Source organism: Rhipicephalus sanguineus, chromosome 1 (assembly GCF_013339695.2).
Source record: "Rhipicephalus sanguineus isolate Rsan-2018 chromosome 1, BIME_Rsan_1.4, whole genome shotgun sequence".
Lineage (NCBI taxonomy): Eukaryota > Metazoa > Arthropoda > Arachnida > Ixodida > Ixodidae > Rhipicephalus > Rhipicephalus sanguineus.
Window position 1 is genome coordinate 191,006,683 of NC_051176.1, and position 23,096 is coordinate 191,029,778.

Here is a 23,096-nt window from a genome sequence, read left to right on the forward strand (position 1 = left end):
ACAATCGGGAATCACATTCTAAAATACGCAAACCAGACAGGCGCGAACAGGCGCGATAAGTCGTTGTCTGGTTCGGGCAGTTTATTCTCCATCAGCATCACGAAACAACTTATCTATAGCAACAAGTATTAGTGAAAATGTGATCGACTGATCGATCACTCATACAATCATCTGTTTGTATCCGGGAGACTTCCTCGCGCGTCGAAGAGATCGCGGAGTCGAAAGAACGCGTGGCATCAGAACTCGGAAAGCAAGCGTTCCGAATGCGCGGGAGATATCGACTCCTTTGCAGCTCACCTCTTCCGGAAACCGAATGGTAGTCGGCTCACAACGCCCTCTCGCGCTAAACGAATTACCGCGCCAGGGAAGGTGGGCTGAGTCACGGCCAGACCGCACGCTCTAAGTTCACGCCACCCTTCGAGGGGAACTCGGGGCAGTGCTTGCATGGAAGCACGCCAACGGGAATCACCGTGTATATATATATATATATATATATATATATATATATATATATATATATATATATATATATATATATATGTGATTTCTCACATCGCTGAACTCTCATAAAGGTTGTTTTTCAGCGTGGCATCACAACGATTAACTCGCAGCGAAAACTGCCCAGCCCGATCGTAACATTTTGCAGAACTCGATGCCATGCGTGGTTCGTTCGCTGCGGTTTCTTTTGTCTCCGTTCATGTGCACGTAGATGGAAGGGCTCTCTTTGTTCCTTTTACTACAGTCTTCGGCATTCCCAGGTTAATGAACGACTCGCGACATGCAAAACGGGCATTGTCTAACGTCGCCATTTCTTAGTGATGTGTATACAGCGCAGGATGTAAAGCAAACCCTTCCCATCTTCCTATTAATGTGGCACTACAAAAGACACCTGTTTTTGTTTAATTATCTGCAGGAATATTTCAACCAGAGGCATCGAAGGATGGTCACGATTAAGCCTCCACGCTGACAAGAACGCTGGTAAGTTGGCGCCACCAAAAGTTGGGAACATGCGAGGCTCGTTCGCACAATTTTAATGTGTACCTTTAACAGGCACATTCTTTTTCTCCTCCAAAGAATTTGCTTGTTGGCACATTTACAGGCGAACGGCTTTATTTGCTTTCAAATATTTCGCTTATACGATGAACAGAAATTCATGAAAACGACCTATTCCATAGCAGTATCAGGAAATGGGTGAGAAAAAAAGCACCTCCGAAAAAGTAGAGGTAAAAATCCATTAAGTATATATTTATTATTTGAAACGCCCAAAGAGCACAGAGAAGCAAGCGAAAATAATCTAGTTATGGCATTTTAACAGATACCAGGACACCGCAATATTTCTAGAAACAATGCGATGGATGCAGCCGCGAAATGGGAAGGAAGAAGGATTAGAAATTTTCCTCTTTGACGTAGTGAAGTCCGCCTGCGTGTTCGAGAAACAAATATTCTATCGTCTCAGCAAAACTACCTGATTTGATCAGCAGTCCAGGAGATCTGAACGAGTCTTTATAGATTCGTGCAAAAAAAGAAACGTCAATTACGCCAGATCAGAGCGTTAATATAAACAAGAAACATTACTCAAGAAACGTCGGCTTCGTACAGCACTCCACTGTGAAGATCGTCCGTGTGGCCAGCGAGACGACGACGTGCGCCACCTTTATATGGAGCGCTCAAGATGCAAAATTGCATGGAGAGAGCAAATACACGACATTCACATTGAAAAAAAAAAAATGCTTGGCCCGTGTCCTACAACGGAGCTTCGCAGAAGGAAAAAAAACAACAACAAAAAAAAAGAATACGATTCTCGCTTCAGAAGTTTACTTGGAAGATGCCAGTATCTATGGTTTGAAATAAATTTTAGTGTACTCTATATGAAAGACACATGAGTGTAAGCTTGTTTTTCAAGTGGTTATATTCTACATGCATGTACAGTAGGCCACAAAATATTACGAACCACGAGAAATCGCTGTCTGCGCCATCTAGTGGCAAGCCGTCTGCTGTTGAGAGCTGACACCAGGCGGCTCGCCACTAGACGGTGCAGGCGGCAAATTTGGCACGAGCTCGCGAGGTCCGTTTTTTTTTTTTTTTATGTGTGCGCGCGTGTGTGCGTGTATGTGTGTTTTTGTGTGCGGCTGAGTGTACTGCATTACATACGTTGTGTGTGTTCGCCTACAATACTTTTGTATACGCTTTTGTATGTATTCTCAGATAATTAGGACTATTTGCATACGCATCTGCTGTGTGTACATGTCTATCTTCTACCAATTTCTGGACTCATGTGCAGAGCTATCCGTTCGTGCTGATTGGCTTGTATACTATTTTTTTTTCCACGCTGTGCAACAAGCTCGCGAAAACATTCTTATTTGCAAAGCAACTAGGAGTAGGCGGTGCTTCCTAATGGTACCAACCTCTGCAATATTGCGTCATGTCAAAAATTAAAAAGAAAGACTTGAAATACGCGGGGCCCGGTCTGAAATCAACGTTTTCCGTCCCCGCCATTGTCTTAACTTTTCTACGAGCGATGCTAACTGCAGAGGGCGATGAGCAATGTGATCTCACAAAGCGGTGAAAAGTCGAACAGGCATATACAACGAGCCGTCAATCCGCACAGCGCGTTTATCCTAGGGGTGGGAAAGAGATGCCGACGGTATATGACAAGGGACGAGAAGAAATGAACAGAAGCAAGCGAGACTGACAAAAGAAAAGGCGCGGATGAAAAGCCCTGGTTTCCAGAGGCGACGGCGGCAGAACAATGGCGTGTCACGACGAAGGGTTGGGGCAGCCGGTTACGCGACGACACTCAGGCGTGGGGAGCCGTTGCTCCCCATGGTTGCGAAATGGGACCGCAGCAGTGCCGCTACAAGAAAGATTCACCGAGGCGAGTGAGGAGGCCTTCCTTTCGACATGTCCAAGGACGCGCGCAGATATGATGCAGCGCGTCGCACCGATGTGATTGCTGGGCCTAGATTCACGAAGAACGCCAGGACAGAGAGCGAGTGAGCGAGCGAGCGAGAGATGTCAGCTGCTAACTCTATATGAAATGCGCCGTGAGTGCGGTCCACCGTCCACAGCCACAGACTCACCACCGCTCAAGTGTACACCAGCCGGACAGCTGAAATACCGTTCGGCCGCTCGTATGGGCATTCTTCCCACAGTTGTGTCTGGTTCTCGCCGAAGTCTGTGCTCGTGCAACACGAGCACGAATGCTGTCACGTGACTCAGCCGCCCGCGGTTAAGGAGGCTTCTTCCTCTGCGCCTTCGCTCTTTCGATTCTTTTTTTTTTTTTCCTTGCAGCCTTCTATGCGGGCTGCATCATTGCATGGCGCATCCCATCCATGGCTGAGAGATAGGAGTCCTGTTCCTTGCGTGTTCTGCGTACAGTATTTGTTTTTGAGCGAATGAACGGCGCCGAAGGTGATTGGGCATCTCTGTTTCGCAGCCACCGGACTTCGCCAGAAATCTCACATTGCATGTGCGCCTCGCAAAACGATGCCGCGTGCGTCACGGTCATTTGCCAAGCCCCAGGAAGCCGCCGGCGGTGGCAGCGTCAAATGATCCGGCCGCAAAAGCCACCACTCAGCGGCGCGGGCTTCAGCACGTGTTCTTTTCGACCGTGTGATGTCTCGTCGCATTAAACGTGCGCGTGCAGCAGCAGACTAAACATAACATCCACATGCTGACGTTATTCCATAGGTGACGTCGGATATGAAGACGCTGCAGCCTTGACCTTGAAGTGCTTATCCTGCGGGCAACGTTCGACATCTCCTGGCGGCGAAGTATACATTATTTTAAGAATATCTTAATGCGACATTGAATGTGCGCATTAAATCAATTTGTACTGGTAAAGTATCGTTCGAAAACGCTAAATCCATTGTCTTCGCTAAAATAGGTTAAATATTAAAAGAGAAAATGGAGCTCGATGTTCCATTTTCAAATCTTTTTGTATATGGGCCTCACTGATTCAGCAGATGTTGCCGCAACTTGCCATGTTCATTATTCGGCCCCTTGAGAACACGTTGTATTCCCTACTTTAAAAATCTGACTAGAACGTAGCAGGTGTCTTTAAAGGGACACTAGCAACATTTTATGTCATACTGACATGGCAATGCTTGAGAACATCTAAAACGTCAATAGTGAAACCTCGGTGATACGATCACAGCTCATACCAATTTCGGGGTGATACGAGTTTTTCGTTGGTCCCGGCCAAGGCCCATTGGCCTGCAATGTAATGGAGTACGGTTGTTGCGAACCGATTTTCATCCAGCGACGTTTGACACGAACGTATACGCTACCGCCCAGGTACGAAGAGGTGCTGTCCGCGCTGTCGCGGAAGACGCGCCAAGCACGTGCGAGCGCGGGAACGCAAGCGTGGGCATGCGCGCCGCACCGCCAAATCGTCACAATCACGGTGTAAGAAAAACACTTTTCTTAGGGTCAGAAAAAAACCTTCAGAGACGCGTCACGGCCTCCGAGATTGTGTGCGCGAATCTTTGAGGTTTTTATGTGCCTCCGTGTGCCTTCGCTTTTAGTTTACAGAGGACATTAGCGCCATACTTTCCAAATTCTCCGAAATTCAATGCAAAACTCCGAAATTCGGAGTTTTGCATTATTCTCAAAATCCCAAAATCTTAGATCAATTCATATCTGGATACTAAAACATCAAAACACACGAAGCACATTTTATTTTTTCTAGAAGGTTTGAATGCACAAAAACATATACGCCCAAGTGAAATACTTGAACACAAAACACCTGCATTAGTGCGTATAACAACCTTATGCTTTAAGCCTATTGTAAAGCACGCACGCATACTTTGCGAGGTTGCTGTCAGTGATCAAAACGCGCTCTTTTCGACTGACGACTCTCAGCTTTGAAAATGCCCTTTCAACGTTAGCGCTAGAAACAGGAAGCGACAGAAGACGCAGCGCGCAGCCAGAAAGCATTGGCCACTGGACATTGTGAAGTCTCCAAAACGACAGCGGTTCAACAATGTTACATATTTCATAGCCCCGATAGTTCGCAAAATAACTCAGGAGCTGGTTCATGTCGTCAGTTTCAAGAAGCACTAATTGAAAAATAGGCGCACATAGGTTTCGAACGCGGGGCAGCTCATGCTTCACATTTGGATTCACAATTTTTGAACACAGTACCAAAACGATTCTTTGGTCTACTGGAGTTGATCGCACAGGTTCCTCTAGGATGTCTGTATCCACTCTTCACCGACAGCAGCGTAGTATCAGTGAAAGTCTGCGACAGTCGTTAAGCGGTCAGTCTCGTCAAGAAGGTCCAACAGACTTGTGACATCTGATGCGAAGACCTCGGTTGGATCACGCCATTGACTGATGAGTGCGTGCAAACGAACCCCCGTATGGGATAAACTTGGTGTACCAGGGTATTTTCTACCTCAAGTTCCTTAATGATTGAGAGCACGGCACACGAATTGCTCTTCAGACACCTCATCTTAACGAGCAAGTCGTGCACAGCTTCAGGCGATGAAATAAGACTCTTGAGCTTCTCCCCCTTCGTTCGCTTGACTTCGTCGCTTCTTAAAGGGGCCCTGCAACACTTTTTGAGCAGGGTCAAAAAGCGCTGCCAATCGGCAGTCGAGGCTCCCGAGAACACGCGAGCCAAATATTACAGCGAAGCGAGCGGCCTGGAATTTACAATAAATTCTCAAAGTCAGCTGAAAATCGATCCCTCTTCTCTCGACAAATGATGTATGTATTAGGGTATTAGTCCGCAATATATGACGCGATTGTCGGCAGTTCCACCATTGGCTGATGTTATAATCACGATAACACGCTCATTATTACTTTCGTTGTTAATTTTGAGTTCAATAAGTAGATAATATGTATGTTTATATTCTGTTATCGCGTTAAAAACACCGAACAAACATTAATATTAGCACTTCCGGTCTCACCGACAGCTCGTCTGCTCGTAGTTGCGTGGTTCCGTTTTCTTCGCCATGCGCAGTGCCGAAAACGTGAATATTTCTGTGCTTTTGACCATCGCCGGTTGCCGTTGAGAGTGGCAGCCGTTCGAGTGTTGCCTCGTCAGCTGGAAGCTGCATCGTCGGCACGTTCTCACGACCGACCGAGGCAGCGGTGCAGCATTTCTCCGATAACAATGCTGGCGCCGGCTAGCTTAGGATACCTGTGTTCGCTGTATGGCGAGAGTCCCGTTCGCTGTCTGTTCAGTAAGTCATCGAGCCGTACCTCGGCGTATCCTCCCCGTAGTCTCAGGTTCCCAAAAACCGCGACACGGCAACCAAGCAGACTCGCATTTTCACGGTAGCTGCAGACAGCCAGGGGATGGGTCCGCGCCGGCCCGATGCCCCACGATCCTTTCTTCTAGTCTGTAGTTCTTTGTTGTCAGCCCGCACTCGCTATGCGCCCGCATTCGAAGGAGGAGGAAAAAACTTTATTAGAGGTATATACAGGGAGTAAGCGCGAGGTGGCCCGGAGGGGGCCACCCCTCACAAGCACTAGGTGGGCTCCTCATTACAGGAGCCCATTGGCGATCGCCGCGACTCGAGCTCGGTCGACCAGGGCCTTCTGGCTCGCCAGGTCGGAGCAGCCGAGCAGGGCTGCCTCCCAGTCCTCCCGGGTGGGGTGTGGTTTTGGGGCGAGGTTCGGGGTTGACTGGCATGCCCACACCATGTGGTAGACGTCCGAAGACTTCTCCTCACAGTATGGGCATTTTCCTGTACAGGCCGGATCAAAATGTTTTAAAACTGCCGGGCACAGCAGCGTCTTGGTGTAAAGGCGGAGGAGTGTGCGTTCCTCCACCTTTGTAAGGCCCTTACAGGGTTTAGGATAAATTGCGTGGCCGAATTGATAGAACTCAGTAATTTCTCGAAGTACCGCCACTGGGAGAAGGGTGCACGCAGCTTTGCCGTGTTGAATACGATTCAAGCGCGAGCAGTGCGAAGAGGCGGTGTATCGGAGCTGTCATTCGTTCCAAACGCGCACGCAAGTTTGCGTCCATGGTTGGCAGAGCGATGAAAACACTACGGCAGTTCGAGGTGCACACCCAGCATTACTAAACCGACTCGCAGTTTTCAAGCACGCGCGATAAACGGTGCCATGGGCTCCGCCGCTCGACGACGACCGCGCAAGCCGACCGGAAGTGGCGCCACAGACCACGTGGTTGCGCCGAGACGCCAGAGAGAAAAAAATGCCGCCGGCGCTGACGTCGCCTCCTCGCACCTCCGCCCTCCCTCCCTCCCTTCACGCCGCGCGCAGCTTTCCGCGCGTTCGCTGCGTTGAGTTGAGGGAGAAAGCTGTGGAACGTGATCTCTATAATTTGGTAACACCACTTAGACTTGACGGATTCGAAAAATTTTTGCGGCATATGACTCGTGAAGAGTCATACGTCAATAATGAGACTATTCCAATATAACTAAGAAAGGTGTTGCAGGGCCCCTTTAAGAAAGACAAAATGGCGCGCCATCAGTCCAAAATATCTTCTAGAGCTTCATAAAAAGAGCACCACCTCGACGGACAAACGGTTTTCAGCGACTTGATGGACATTCCCATGGCCAAGCACACAAGACCAAACTTACGACGTAGCTCCCGCGACGACTTCAACAGGGCAGGAAAGTGCACAAGAAAATCGTGAACTACGTTAAACGAGCTCGTCCTGATTCCATCCTCCAGAGCGTTGTTGAGTAGGTGGCACGGATCTTTGAAGTGAAGCGCCTTGAATTCGGGGTTGGCGAGTTGCAAGTCCTTGTGAAGCTTCTGCATGTAGGAAGCTGTGTCGGAGCACAATACAGCTACGTCGCCTAATACAGCTACGCGCGGTAAACTTTAAATCGGTCAAGCCAGAAGATGCATCAATGAGCGCTTAGAACTTGCCCTTTCGATAAAAAACGAAATCAGGTCATATTGGCCCTTGAAATCGGAGTTTATCGGATAAATCCGAATTGGTCAGAAATTTTACCGGCGAATATATATCGTATTTTTTCGAATAAAGCCGAAAACACGGAACCCTAATCATAGCCAATCCTAATTAAGCCTAGTTGAGCATGATATTGCCGAATTAGCTGAGCATTATTAAACAAATGAGGTCATTCCCTAATTAGTCCTAATTAGGCTGAGTTGAGATTCTGGTGTGCCCAGTCATGCCGAGCTCGGCAGGATGAGCCGAGCTAATCCTAATTAAGACTAATTAAGACTGAGGCTGCTGAATGCTAATTATGCTAATTAAGCTAATCGAGACCAAGCCTCGAATATGCAAATTAGGTCAAGTAAGGTAATTGGACTAATTAAGCTAGTTAAGCTATAGTTAAGACTAGGTTGACTTGAGATAAAAGCTAATCGAGAGCAAGCCTCGAATATGCAAATTAGGCCAATTAAACTAATAGCCTAACTAAGCTAATTAAGGTAATTCAGCTACTTGGTGCTGCGATTGTCAAGCGATTCCCAATCGATACCTAGCCAATACTCGTGCTTAACAATGCGATCACGTGAACACTTCGTGCATCGGCGTGTGAATGCACGTGCGCCTATATAAGTATAGCCAATGCTGGACCAGCCGAGTGCCGACCAGTTCTGCTCTGCCCCAGCCTCATTTCAAGCTGCGCATTTTTTTTAATATTTCATATTAATTATTTGTTTAGCTCAGCATCTACCTCAGATTTTTCTGTTTCCGAATGCGCAGTTGATACAAAAATATTACGGCTTCTTAAATAGGGCGACTTCATTGAATGATAATATATTTAAGAGAAATTGGCACTACACATGAACCGCAATGTATGAGCTTAAGGGCAATAGGAGGCGTGACATATGTGGCGTTTTTTTTTTTTTTTCTAAAAGAGCCAGATCCAGAAACCGAAACTGGGCTAAATTTCCCGGGAGCGTAAAGCGCGCCTAAGTATCTTGCACTTTCAAAACAAATGTAATCAAGATGGGGCACTTCCTCATTGTAACATGAGCTCGAAAAGGCAGTTTCGAATAAAAAATGAGCCAAATTCTGCATCTGTTTCAATCAAACTCGGCCAGATTAATTAAACCATCGCTGCGTCCACAATCGTGACCAAAACAACCAACATGGCCGCATCCACTCAGTGTCATTTGTGACCTAGTTGCTTTCCTATCGTGATTTCGTTCCACAATTAGTTTTTCTTGGGCGAGTTAGTACTTACTGAAGGACATGATGCTGTAGGGCAAGACTCGAATATAAACAGTAAAAGGCCGACTTTCCAGCTTCTTTTTGCCTCTTACTTATTATTTTCGAGTTTTGCGCTACTGTATCATGTCCTTCTTTCGCTCCGAGACGGTATATTTGCATACCTGCCAACTCTCCCGATTCGCCCGGGAGACTCCCGAATTTTGAGCAATCCTGCCGATTGGTTCGAGCACCACCATGAATCTCCCAAAAAACCGCTCTAGTGTCACCGTGAACAGAAAATTATAACAGGTAGGCGGTTCTAAATTTTGCGATCGCGCGCGGAACGCTTGTTACTTTCGTCGCAGTACAGTAGTGTCATGTGGTAAAGCGCATTAAGATTGACAAAGGGCTACTATAGTTGTAGCGGGACACAGTATGATCACTGACGTCTACAAGCTTTACTGGCAACCATTTGTTTATGACGTCGGTGCGGACCTGAGAAACAGTAAATTAAGACGTACACCAGTCTTGTGTCGTCGTCGTCGCCCCCCCCCCCCCCTCCTCTCCCGCTTTACGAATCTCCCGAATTTCGCGGTCACCAGGCTGACAGGTATGTATTTGAAATAGAAGACAACTGAAAAAAAAAAAAGATATTGAGCACCGATCTATTCTTTGAAGAAAAAGAAGCGATCCGAAACGGCGCGGCATAAAGCGAACTAAGAAGAATAACAATAATATCTGGGGTTTAACGTCCCAAAATTAAGAAGAAGAAGAGCTGATATTTTGAAGGCCTTCAATAGATGCCAAAGTTACAATACGTTTTTTTGGCCAATCCCCCAGAGTGAGTATATGCCACAGGCTTGAGGATACAAACAAACAAACAGATGCCAAGAACAAAAAAACGCTGCTGAAAGTCCGAATGGCGCGCCTTTTGAGTAGAAAGACCCCTTGCTCTACAAGTGTAGTCATCGCCGATAAAGACATGCAACAAAGGAAGGCACCAACGAAAGCTTAAGGGCGGTGTTAATTTTGTCGCAAAATATAGCTGTATCATTCATTCACTGCGATTTAGATTTATTTTACGGGACAATTCAAGCCCAAATGGATGGTTCCAATCAGGAGGCGCTGGTTCCAATCTATAAGAGCAAATCCAAATCTTCCTCCTAAATACCGACGATAGTGCGCTATATAGATTTTAGCCGCAATATGGGTGTGAATTATTTTGGTGACATGAGCACACTGGCAAAAATTTTTTGGAGCAAGCCCGACCATATTGTCAGTAGCAAAAAACTGCATTTTCTCAGTTTCAATTAAAGTGCACTTGGCTCCTAAAAAAAAAAACGCCACATATGTGCGCCAACAGAGGCAAATAAAAAACTTAATCGACAACTTATTTATTCCGGACGCTGCCTAACGCGCTAAAACAAAATACGTACAGGTAAAGTTAGTAAGCGCACATTTAATTGTTTTTAATTTGTTTACTGCATGCTTTAAGCAATCAGCCCAGATGTGTTCTGATGTTCTTACCCTATCCTTTGCCCTGTCGCGTGGACAAAATCTACTTCTGAAGGAAAAAAATTGTAGCGCAGGAGCAACACACGGACAGACAGAGAGGACGGGACTAGCGCTAACTTCCAACTGTGTTTATTGAAGAAACGTACGTACATATATAAGGAACACAAGAACAACAAGGGCATGACACTCGCGATAATCAGGCACAAAACTAAGGGGGAATCATATCTATAAGCATTGTCAGCAGGAAATCATTATTGGCAAATATTGCATAACAAGAAAGCTCCATGACTTTGGCGGTTGCACGCTGCAATTTTGAAACTGCTAGATGAAGGAAAAAAGGACCAAAGAATACGCAAGAAAACTTGGAGATTGTTCATAAGATTGGTTCTTACATGGCGATAACAACGGTTCTACATGAACAGAAACTAGGAAGCAATGCGTCATACGTAAAAGCTATGCTTCAGTATACATCACAAACGACGAATTGCGGGCGTAACCAATCAGAAAAACCAATGAACAAAAAACAAACAAGAAAACTTTTTTTTTCTCTCTAACGGAAGCGCGTGTGCTTCTGCAAGCAGAATTGTAATGAAAACGACAACAAAACTTAAAGGTCCAATGGGGTGCGTCAAAAAATCAACAAGAAATAACGGCAACAAGACTTAAACGTGCAAAGGGGGCGTAAAAAAAACAGCAAAAATGAAAGTGAGATAACCCAAATGAGGTGAACGTTAAACATGTCTAGTCTAGTCAACCTACGCACCTTTCCCTTCCTTTCCACTATCCCTATGTTTAAACATTTATTAAGAACGCAGTCAAATCTAACTTCCCGACAACTTCATGTGCTGTTTATAGTGTCCTTGCGCCTCTTGTACCTAATTTATTGTTAGACGCGCATGAAGTGAATTAGTTCGACGCAAGACCCCCAGTTTCTGCCATAGCATGAAAAATCACCGACAATTTTTCGACTGTCTGTCCGGCATCACTGTACGTCAGAGTGTGAATCTCAAAACTACTGGTCAGCCCTACGTCATCAGTTGGGCCTAAAGATGACAAAAAAGAAAACGTCTGCGCGTATGTAAACAACTTTACGATCGCAGCAATGCTGGCGATCGTTCCTGGTTCCCTTGGCTGTCGGCTAAAATATTATTAACCTAACTAGTTAGCTTTTGTCATTCATTTGTCCACTGCGTTTATTTAAGTTATGCTTACTGAGTTTCACGTTGTAGATCGAGCTTAATTTGTATATAACTGTAAATCAGTTTTATTCTCGAAGCATCATATTGCCGACTTTGGTATTTAAATCAGGGCAGCTTTATGAGCGAACAGTCTAGGCTGGCAATTTTGCGAACAAGGCCCAGAAAACAATGCCATCGACAGGTTCTTTAGTCTCGTTGATTTAGGAAACAACGGACCTTTCCAGACATTCGCGTGCGTCCCCAGCGGGGGGCGCGAAAGGGAAGTTTTGCACGCGCGCCTTGCCGCAACTATCGTTACTGCACAGCCGGTCACAGCTCATATCATTAATTGTTAAGACGCTGAGAGCGAACATTCGACACCTATCGGCTACCATACAACAAGCGTGCGAGCGTGCGTGTTGGTGTGAGAATAACAGCTTCGATAACTCTGTTTCAACCTTTTTTCACTGTACAGATGTTCGTAGAGCAACATGGAACAAAGCAAAGAAGCGGCATCCTTGATTCCTTAATCGCATGTGGTAGCGAAAATATACTCATTGCGTCAGAAACTTTGCACGCATGTGTGCAGTGCGCTGTAGGCGTTTAGGCGGTCGTGTTTTGTAGCGGCGATCTTTTTTTTTTTTTATTCGTAAGCATCTTCACATGCATTTAAGATATTGCACGCTATAAGATATTGCAGCGCGATACGCTGGAGCCCCGGGAGCACACTTTCTATGAATGCGTTTTAAGCCACACAAAATGAAACCGCTGGCAAAATCGCACAGCATAGTAAAAGTGTTTGAGGGCGAATGCGGCTCGCGTAAATAAATCACAGTTAGAATGATGCTAGCTAAACCATTCTGCATCAGTGGCGCAGCATCTGAAAGGTTAATTGCGTATATCGAAACAAACAAAAAAAAATAGTGTAAAATTTGTTTTGAATAAACCTAAGCCTTCTCTAAATGAGTTTTGAGTTGTACTACGTAAACACCGAGGAACAACTAAAGATCACTCGTAAGTTGGTAGCAAACCCTTACCGAAAACCAAAGTGGGCCTTCCCAACAACTATTTCCCGAAATAAGATGACCAATACGACACTTGTCAGGGCAGATCGTGCACTGAACTTTTTCCCTGTGTTTCGAGTGGTCGTAGAGCTCGAAAATTCAAGCGCCCACCACCCAACACAAGTGCTTAGCTTATACATTTTGCCTCACTGATGAACATTGCAATAGTGTCTTGCGCATCGCAGCTGTGCCAAAAATTCAACGTGGTATCTTCCAAATCATCAGCACCTCGAACGAAATTGCTCAACCATATACGTACAGAAACTCTCAGCATCAGAAAAGGTACGCGAGGATCGTTGATCACTGGCACGCGTAATCCTGGCGCTTTAGTATTTTAACGCTCGAGCGCCACCTGAGTGCTGACGCGACCCGCACAATTCATGCTATGCTCTATGGAATACGTAAAGCGCGCCTAATGGAAGAATTCTGTCGGCGTCCGATTTAACGAGCCGCCTCGATTCGGCAACAAACCAAGACCTTCCCGAAGAAAGTCGCGGGGCGGCTCGATCCTCCTTGCCGAGGCGCAAGGCTGGGCTGCAATGAACCGCCCTCAATGAGCGTAGTTCCCCCTCATCGATTTGCAGCTCTGGACCCGGGGCACAGCACAAAGGCGGGCTGAGTCGCGAGTCAATTGCCACCTACCGCGGTGCCCTCGGCGATTTCGCCGAGGAGCCCCGAGAAACCGGCCGCGACATCTTGCACGGCGAAAGGCGCAAACACCAACAAATGGGCCTCCGGGAGATGGGACTTTCGACATCAGCGTATACCGACGCCTCCCAGAAGCTCGCCGATGGCTCGATGAAACTATAGGCGGAAATACCGAGTATTAAGCGATGGCAAGTGCGTGGCATTCTCGATCAGAATAAATGCGTCACAATTTTCTTTCTGTCATAGGACTTGCTTACATAATTAATTTTTTTTTATAATCGCAAAAAACACGAATGGGGACGGGTCACAACGTACGCCCGCACTGAAACCTAGAAAGTAATGATGACATCGTTATCATATTGCAAGATTAAAAAAAAGCTAAAAAGCTAATGATTACCCGAAGCATGGTTTAAGATTGCCGCTAGAGACCGAACAGCGAAGTCCCAGGTCAAGTTACATGGTTTACACAAAGCGCGCTAGTTTGGATCCCGGAACATGTGCCATGCTGCTCCGAAATATCTGCTCTGTTGACTTTCTCGATGGCCCCACCGCGATATCGCTATGTTGTACGGACGTTTCGTTATAGACTACAGGGGCGTAGCCAAGGGGGGGGTTGGGGGGGTTCAAACCCCCCCCGAAATTTTTCAGTTTTGCTTGCGTATATAGGCACGCACACATACAAACGCACGCACGAACATACAAAAAGTATGGTTGAACCCCCCCCCCGAAAAAAATTTCTGGCTACGCCCCTGATAGACTACAACCATCCACAACAAGCTCTCAAGCAATGCTCTCTGTTCTTGCTGTAAATACAACGATCGTACCCATATGCATAATAATGGACCAATCATCGTAGACTGGTCAGCCAGATCAGAGATTTTTCTGCGAGTATCACCATCGTAATGGTGAGCTTTAGAACATCCCATCAGGCGGCATCTACACCCGCGGAAGCTTCGTGGCGCATTTCGTGTAATTAGTGAGGGGCCACCCCAACAATGGATTGTTCTGCACTGACTTCAAGGCAGCTCTACGTTGTTTGCTTCCTCGCAAACAATGTAGAGCCGTGGACTCTATTAACAACTAGATCTAGAAACTCGAGAGCTCCTTTATGAGCTCGTCAAACAGGGACTCGACGTCACTTTTGTATGGCTCCGAAGTGACTGTATCTAATGGGCAACGAACAAGTCGTTGAACTCATAACTACACAATTTTTTCACAAAGAAAGCGTGCAGGAACCCTTACCGCTGTCAAGAACAGATACGACAGGCAAACTTGGCAATGATATAAGCACAGGATATAAGAACATAAATTTCTTAATAATTGCAAGCTATTCCGCTGTCTTCTAAAAAGCGTTTTAACGCTTTTAAAGCCTGTAAAGCTCTGGTTGGTCACGGGCCCAGTAGTTTCCTCCTACTGAACGTTCGGCGGTCTAATGCCATTACTTCCAATTAATACGGCGTCTCCGTGTGTCATATCTGGGCAGTCCAGAAGAAGGTGACACACATCTTCATCTACGAATCCACATTCGCATTCGGGAGTTTCAGTTCTGCCAGTCTGTGTAAAAAATGTTTTGTGTATGCGGTACCTGGCCTTAACCGGTGAATAAGTGTTTACATGGTTCTACCTAAAGCTAGCGTAATTTTGAATTCAATGAGCGTATCAATACGATATAAATCGCAGCTCTTTGAACTTTGCTCAAACCAAGTATCTTTGCTCATTCGGAAAGACGTTGCCTTTATAATACCGCGCAATTCTTTCTTAGAGATTGGTATAGAGAAACCACAACATCTTTACGATGTGCTTGTCGTGCCGCTTCATCGGCAGCTGAGTTACCAAGAATGTTACGATGTCCACGTATCCACTGGAACTTTATCTCACCTATCGCCTGGGTTGTTTTTGTGATCTCTTTAAGTGTTTCGTATGTCATACTATCCCTGATTGCTGTCGTGTTTGTGCTGGAGAGCGATGTTAAAGGGACACTAAAGAGAAACTATGAATTGGTTTAGATTGATAAAGTGTGCTCGGAGAACTATTGTGTAGTTTATTTCACCACCATAGGTTTATTATTAGAGGAGAAAACCAAGTTCAAAGTTCCATTTTTAAATTTCGCGCCGAACTTCGTAATTCGTGACGTAAAAAGATTTCAAAGAGCATTTAACGTATTTTGGCGCCACTGGCTCGACGAAATTACCACAAACTCGTTATGTCAAGTCTCTGGCCCCCTCAGAGGACAATGTACTTCGATTTAACCGATTAGGAACTATGTAGGCCCAAGCAGGCGCCGTCAAAAATATGTGACGTCACGGCAAATTGTGCGGGAATTCCAAGGTCGCCACATGTATTTTCTTTTTGCGCGTTTTCTCGCTTATTAAGCGTCTTCTCGCAGCAAGCGTGGTGTTTTTGGTATCGTGGAAGACTACTTTACTAATGCGAGAAAAATCGTTTTGCTCTTTAGTGTCCCTTTAATCGCGCCCTGTGTATCGCTGAAAACTACCCTTTTTTTCGCGTCTGCTGCAGAGTTTATAAAATTTATAGCATACAGAATAGCGAATAGCTCAGCTGTTGTAGACATCGTCACATATTGAGGTGGGGTATAATAATAAATGGTAATGTTGAAGAGGTTTCAATACTGGAGCCACTGTGGGCATGTATGTATCCTGGATACCGCATGTATATCTGGCATGAGCGCTAGTTGTTGAGCAGCTCGAATGAACGTGTCTCTTTTTTCTGATGATACCATCTACTGACAATTCGATGCTCGGTATTGTAAGCAGCCACGGAGGATAGTCAACTTCAGAGTTCCAAAATTCATTCCTTGGTAATTTATGGAGGTTATTCTGTATTTCTTCATTAGCACTGCTTTTATCCCTTCGTAATATCTCCAGAGCCAATGGATGGTGTTTGTGCTGTGTCTGTTGGCGAAGAAAATTCCGGAATGTTTCTATTGTTCTCATGACTGGAAAGGATGATTGTTCAAATCCGGGCAGAGGCAATCCTCTCTGAATTATCGGCCTATTTCTCTAACCTCTCATTCACGCAAGCTCCTAGAACACGTAATCTACAAACAAATCATCAATTTTCTCGAGTCAAATAACCTTTTGTGCAGCGCTCAGCATGGCTTTCGCCGTGATTTTAGCACTGTCACTCAATTAACCGAATCCGCGCATGACATTAGTTTAGATCTTGACTTAGGACATCAAGTAGATGCATTCTACATACATTTTTCAAAAGCATTCAATACAGTTACACATTCAAAGCTATTGTATAAACTAAACATAATCCTTAATAAGCCCCTCCTTGTTGACTGGACCCGTAGTTTTTTTTTTTTTTTTTGCAATCGTTCTCAGTATGTTTTGTTTCAATTCGCACAACTTCCCAGACGTATCAGTTTCTTCCGGAGGTTCCCAAGGTTCCATCTTCGGGCATTTTTTTTTCTGCTTTATAATAATTATATTCCATACTCGGTTTCGGTAAAAATACGTCTTCACGTTGACGACTGTGTTCTTTATAATGTAATTTCCTCTCCTATTGACCATAACACTCTGCGTGAATCTTTTTTTTAAGTTTCTGCGAGTGGTGCGAGCTCTGGCAAATGAACATTAAAACTTAAAAAAAAAAACCGTCATCAGTATTTTCACACACATATAAATTGTTCCTATTTCAGCTATTCCTGTAAATCCACCATTCTGCAGCGCGTCTCTAAATATAAGTACTTAGGCCTTCTTTTCACTTCAAAATTATCCTGGTCAGAACATATTGAAATTACGTGCAACAAAGCATTAAGAAAACTATAGGTTACCTGTGCCGAACCCTGCGTTTTGGCCCAAAAGAAACTAAGCTGATCACATATATAACACTTGTATGACCGATTCTCGAATATGCATCTACCGTACGGAACCCTTATAAAACTTGCGGCATTAATAGAATTGAGTCCGTTCAGAAGAAGGCCGTTCGTTTTATATACCGCCACTACGATAGAACTTTTTCGCCGTCATCTCATTTGGCTCTGCTCGGTTTAACTCCTCTTTCTCACCGTGGTCACATTGACTCTCTGAAACTCTTGTACTCACTGTTTTACTCACCACATTACTCATCCTCTAATATATATCTATTGCATACGAAGCCCCTAGTCTCAAGGGGCAGTAATGACTCATGAGCTAAACTTATCGGTGTTTTTTGCTCGCACTGACGTTTTCAAGCACATTTTTAAATGAGAAGCATTTCTTAACGAACCTCAGGCACTTTGGCCGTTTCTATCTACGTATCTATCTAGCCGCTTACTTCTGGGCGCTCTCCTGGTCGTCTCCATAAGTTGTAATATACCAAAATTGGCATAGCAGGGGATCAGTGTATGACGAACACGATTCACTGGCCATGACATGAATAACTCAAAACGCCTGTCGCGTACGTCATGAAATCATTTCCCTCAGTCACGTGTGGCACATACCCGCATATCACAGTTGATGCATGTTACGCAGGTATGTGCCACAGGTGATTCACAGTCTCAATCAACACATTAACGGAGAGCATACACATTGAAACGCAAGGCAAGTCAGGGAGCTGAAGACAGAACACCTCTGGAATACGCTCGACTGCCATCCACTCGTTCACGTGGTCCGCCAGAATGACACAGTGTTCTCTTCATTTCATATGAGGCTGGGCGATGGCCTCATGTTGACCGAGGATGACGTCATATTGATTGAGAGCCGCTTTGTGACAAGCGAAGAAGCCGCCGCTGAGTGCCCTGACGGCATACGGCTTTACTGCAGCAATGCGGATGTCCACCGCTATAACGCATGTTGCCTCGACGCTGCGGACAACGTGTTATATCATCCCGCATGTGATAAACATAACTGGCTATAAGAACGAGCAGGTACACATAGATACCCTGACCAAGGTGGCCAACATAACACTATAGCGACATGGGTAGCCTGCCGGCCTCAACCCTCAAACTCACCTGAGCATCGGCAAGCCGTACATGATCACGTCCAAAATCGACATAAGCGACGGCCTCGTTAATGGAAACATGGGCACCTTGTGGTTCATCGAGCGTGACGAACACGGCAACCTCTTGCGACTGTGGCTAGAATTTCCAATGTCCACCGTAGGCATTGTCATCCCAGCCACGACGAAGCAGATCACTACCGCACACCCTCAATAGAATTGAAATGAGTGCCCGTGGAACTGCGAGCCAACACAACCACGAAATGCGCCAGAAAAATATCTCGTGTGAGAGGGAACTGCTTCCCCTAGCGCAAACAAACGCTATATATAAGTCACAAAGGATACGCCCAGGTAGTTTTCGGATACGATAAGCGCCGTCCACTGAAGGGTCTACGTAGCACTTTCCAGGGCTAACTGCCACGACCGCCTATACCTCACCAACACAAAAGGTGAGTTCAGGTTCCGAAATGTCGCCGGCTCTATCAACACAGTCTGTCGACGAGATGACCCGGCTAGCAAACAGGACTCTAGACATTGTCTTAGACCGGGCTACCACCTTCATTCGGTGCCACAACCACCACAATCACCTCACGCTCGCCGCTCTCAACGTATATACAGTCTGTGCACGCGCACGCGCACGACCTCGAAAAAGACGCTCTACTCACAGAAATTAGCGCGTTAGCACTTTCTGAAACCTGGAGCGATGAGTCCACCGCAATCACGGGATTCCAATGTGTCGTCCACAGCAAGCGCCTTCATTGCAGGTCCGGCGGCGTGGGCACACATAAGTACACGGCGATGTGCAACTTCAACGTAAGCCGCATCCCACTTCGCCGGCCGCCAGAAACCGAACACAGACAGACAAGCAGCCGAATCGGCGAGGTCTGCGTTGCGCACATCAATCACAATAACAAAGACATTACGCTCAGCGCCATCTACGTGAGAACTGTCAAGAACCCCGTCCCCACATGCACAAGGGTTCGTGAAACGTGCGTGCGTTCTCCATCATAAGGGACAAGCATAAGCACTACATATCAGCTTGCCGCGTCGGCATGGTGTTCGTAATACCTATGTTGCTGCTGGCATCGTTACGCAACTGTAAACCACTGGTTATATAACACATGTGCGACTCTTCAACATATGTGTGCGCGTGTACCATTTGCGCCTATCTTTTATAGCGTCATTTCGTAACGTCTTGCTCAATGTAAAAAATTAAGCCACAGTCACTTTGCGGCCCCATGCTTCGCATTACATCGATTTCCAAGGTACGTGGGAACTGCCGATTTTTTTTACCCCAGGACAAGTGAATCTTGAAACGCTCTGCCCAATACGACCCGTCGTTTGACAAACAAATAATTTGCGACTTCCAATGAGTGTGCCCTTTCATCGTGTTCTTACTTTTTGTATTATTTTCTTTCTCTGTTTTGTACATACGATATATTGTATTACCCCACTCCTGCTATAGCCCTATGACTGCAGTATGTGCAAATAAAAATATAAATATAAATACTTAAAAACGGAGACTGCTTTTTGTCCCAACCACTACTGCACCGAATTTGATTAGACTTGTTACAATAAAAAAAAAAAAAGCTAAAGCTTCCTTGGGACGAACTCCCACGCTGCCTATTCAAGCACAATTAAAACGCAGAAATGCTATTGTGAGGCCATTTGAATGACCAGTTTGAATGAACTATGTTGCATTTGAGAGAGAAAGACAAATTGTGGTGACTATAACGAGCAAGTGTTTGACTTGTGGCCTAATTTTTTGTTTAATGTTCGAAATCGGTATCTTTTTAAAAAAAAATAGAAGCGCGAAGTTAACAAGTCCGTAATTCTGCTCCAAAAACAGATATCGATTTTCTGTGAACCGCATCCTGTCAAAGCAGGTACGATAATTTATGGTTTACGTGAAATTGTTACGAGCTTTGCAAAAGTCCCACTCGCAAATTAGTCGTGTATTCCAGAATGGCATAATATATTGATCAAATTTGCCTGCATTAAATGTATTAATTAGTGCAGTTAAAGGATTTGAAATATCGCTTTCAATGTCTCAGTTGCGCAGCTGTAAACATATTAGTTTTATTGTTTGAAATATTGAAATTTTCCACAGGAATTAAAAACGGCATAATAAAATATTCCCTTACTGCAGTCACTATATCTAAACTTTCTGTTCTAAATGCGACACTAGTCCATTAAGTTTAGTGCATGCAGTGGTTGCACAGAATAATCTATCCGCATTCCCATGTATTTACGTATGAGCCCCCGAGGTGAAGTTTCGTTTTGCTGCACGCGACCCCGCGCAGTGACCGTGACCTTCTGTGACCGCAGCCCATGCTCTCCACCTTTTATTCTTCTCTTTCTGCTCACCTTCAATTTATGGTAGCAAACTACACTCTTGATCAGGTCCCACTTAAAGCGCTAGATATAGCTAGGAAACCGGACATTTTTCGTCTGGTTTCCTGGATATATTTATCCAGGACCTGATTAAGAGTGTAAATATTTCATTTTTTTTTTTTTGGTTAACTTTGCCACCTTTCTCTTTACTGTACACTCGCACAATCCATAACTTTACTTTCTTTTTCAATCGTTATTATACGCATAAGTTTTTTTTTTTTTTTCATGCTGTGTAACACAGTTTTATTTCTGCAGCTCTCCAGTCTCTATACGCAAATCACGGATGGAAAATAAACATTTTTAATTGAATTTGCTACATGTGCCCCTAGTAATTAAAAATGCACAATTCAGCTGCTTTGGGGTCCTCGAACTGAATGACGAATCAGTTGAAGCAGCCGTTACTGCCACTTCGTATTGTGAAGCAAAAACAAACTTAACCGCGAAACCACTAACCGCATTAGTGAAGACGTATCGTTTTTCTTTTCTTTTTAACTGCTTTTCATATACTAAAAAAGACGTTTTGCAGAATTATTCACTAAAACAGAAAGCGCGGAGATATGAAAGATCGTCGATGCAGAGACCACGTTTCTGTCCGGACGAAGACAATTGCTCTTCACCGAACGTTGCCTCCAGCGACGCTCCCTGTTCGACAAATTTTCGTCACTTCCGGCCTCCATCTTCCCCTGAACTTGTGCCTTGTTTGAAAGTGCAGAGACGTATGTCGCGATTACCGTTGGTACAGGTTATGTACAACCTTTCGCAACCCCACTTGCGAGCTTTCTCACGTCATTATCGCACCGCGGTTTTCCGAAGCAATTTCATTTTTCAGCTTGTCGCTCAAGGAGAGGGCAGCTCTCCGTTCCGCGGACGTGTTCCTAACCATCCGTGTCGAGGCGCGAGGGAATCTCTTCGCCGTCTCGTCAAGTCACGCAAACTCTATCATCTCGTCTTAGGCGCCGTCGTCGGCACCGTTTCATACGCACGCCATCGCAAGCCTATAAAGAGACCCTGAATATACGGTTTGTATTGGGCTAGCAATGCCCGTTTATATATATATAATATATATATATATATATATATAATATATAATATATATATATATATATATATATATATATATATATATATATATATATATGTGTGTGTGTGTGTGTGTGTGTGTGTGTGTGTGTGTGTGTGTGTGTGCGTATGTCCGCGTGTATTAAATAGGGCCCAGCGTTGCCGCCACATCAAATACAATACAGTTTATCTTACAGAAGAGGTCTGGGTGAGCTGTGTACGAGTATTTCGCCAACGTCGACGTCTAGGCTATAGGATGATTTTCGTACTAGAAGTGTTACGAATGCATCCTCCCTTGTTTAGCGGCCAATCATCCTGAAGGCTGTGTAGGAAAGGCAGGTGGCAGCTTTTCAGTTAAACAAATAAGTGGGCTGACGATCGAGGTATTCGTGGTGGTGACCGGCGATCGGCCTCCTTTCGTCGGTACGGTGTCTGCCCTGGTCTCGAAAGCTGGCCCTTAGGGCGTCGTCACCAAGCGGCCAACATCACCCGTGCTCCAGGATTTTCGGCTGACCGACCCGGGGCCCGAGTCTCCCGTCGAGCCTTCCTCGGGGCCTTGGCCGGCCCGTGGGTCTACGGAAAAGAGAGCGTCGCGACCGCAAGAAGAACAGCGCGCGATCAATGAAGCAGCGTCGGGGGGAGGAGAGGCGCGCAAGGTATCGCCGCATAAAGCACGTCGTCGAAACGCGACGATCTGAAGAGAGGAGGAGGTCACGTCAGAAGCCGGGGGAGCCTCTGCGCTGCCCCACCCTGCAAAGGGCATCAATAATGCAGCGCCCGGGGGTCTTTGGGGCACCGCCATCTGCCCCGCCGCCGCGCTCTCTTCTTCACCGCCGGCGCGGCGCGCAAACCCGCACCACATCGGCCCCCGCGGTTTCTTATCGCCGAACCCCACCGTGCCGGCTGGCGCACGTGGAGGGGCCATGGGCGCCAGTCTCCGGCCACTGCGTCCACCGCTATAGCAACACACTGGTCGTGACGCGACAGCCGACGACGATGGGTATATATACTGCAGGCTTTCATAATGCAGACGTATACACCTGCTCGCAGCTTTTGCATCGTTTCATTCCGCCGCTTAAATGGAAGTAAAATAAATATAAAAGAAAATGAAGAAACTAACCTCGTTGCAGCAGGCATAAGCATGTGTCTAGGAAATGAGAGTCGGGCACTCGCGGTTACACCTGA

General features: G+C 45.7%; 1 protein-coding gene across 1 annotated transcript in view; it reads left to right on the plus strand.

Moving 5' to 3' along the window:
• The window catches only part of LOC119404354 (toll-like receptor 6), a 124,983-nt gene that overhangs the window by 67,643 nt on the left and 34,244 nt on the right, over positions 1-23,096 (plus strand). Inside the window, exon 2 of the mRNA XM_037670899.1 lies at positions 914-978. The gene's annotated coding sequence lies outside the window, so the exon portion shown is untranslated. The remainder of the gene's footprint in view (positions 1-913; positions 979-23,096) is intronic.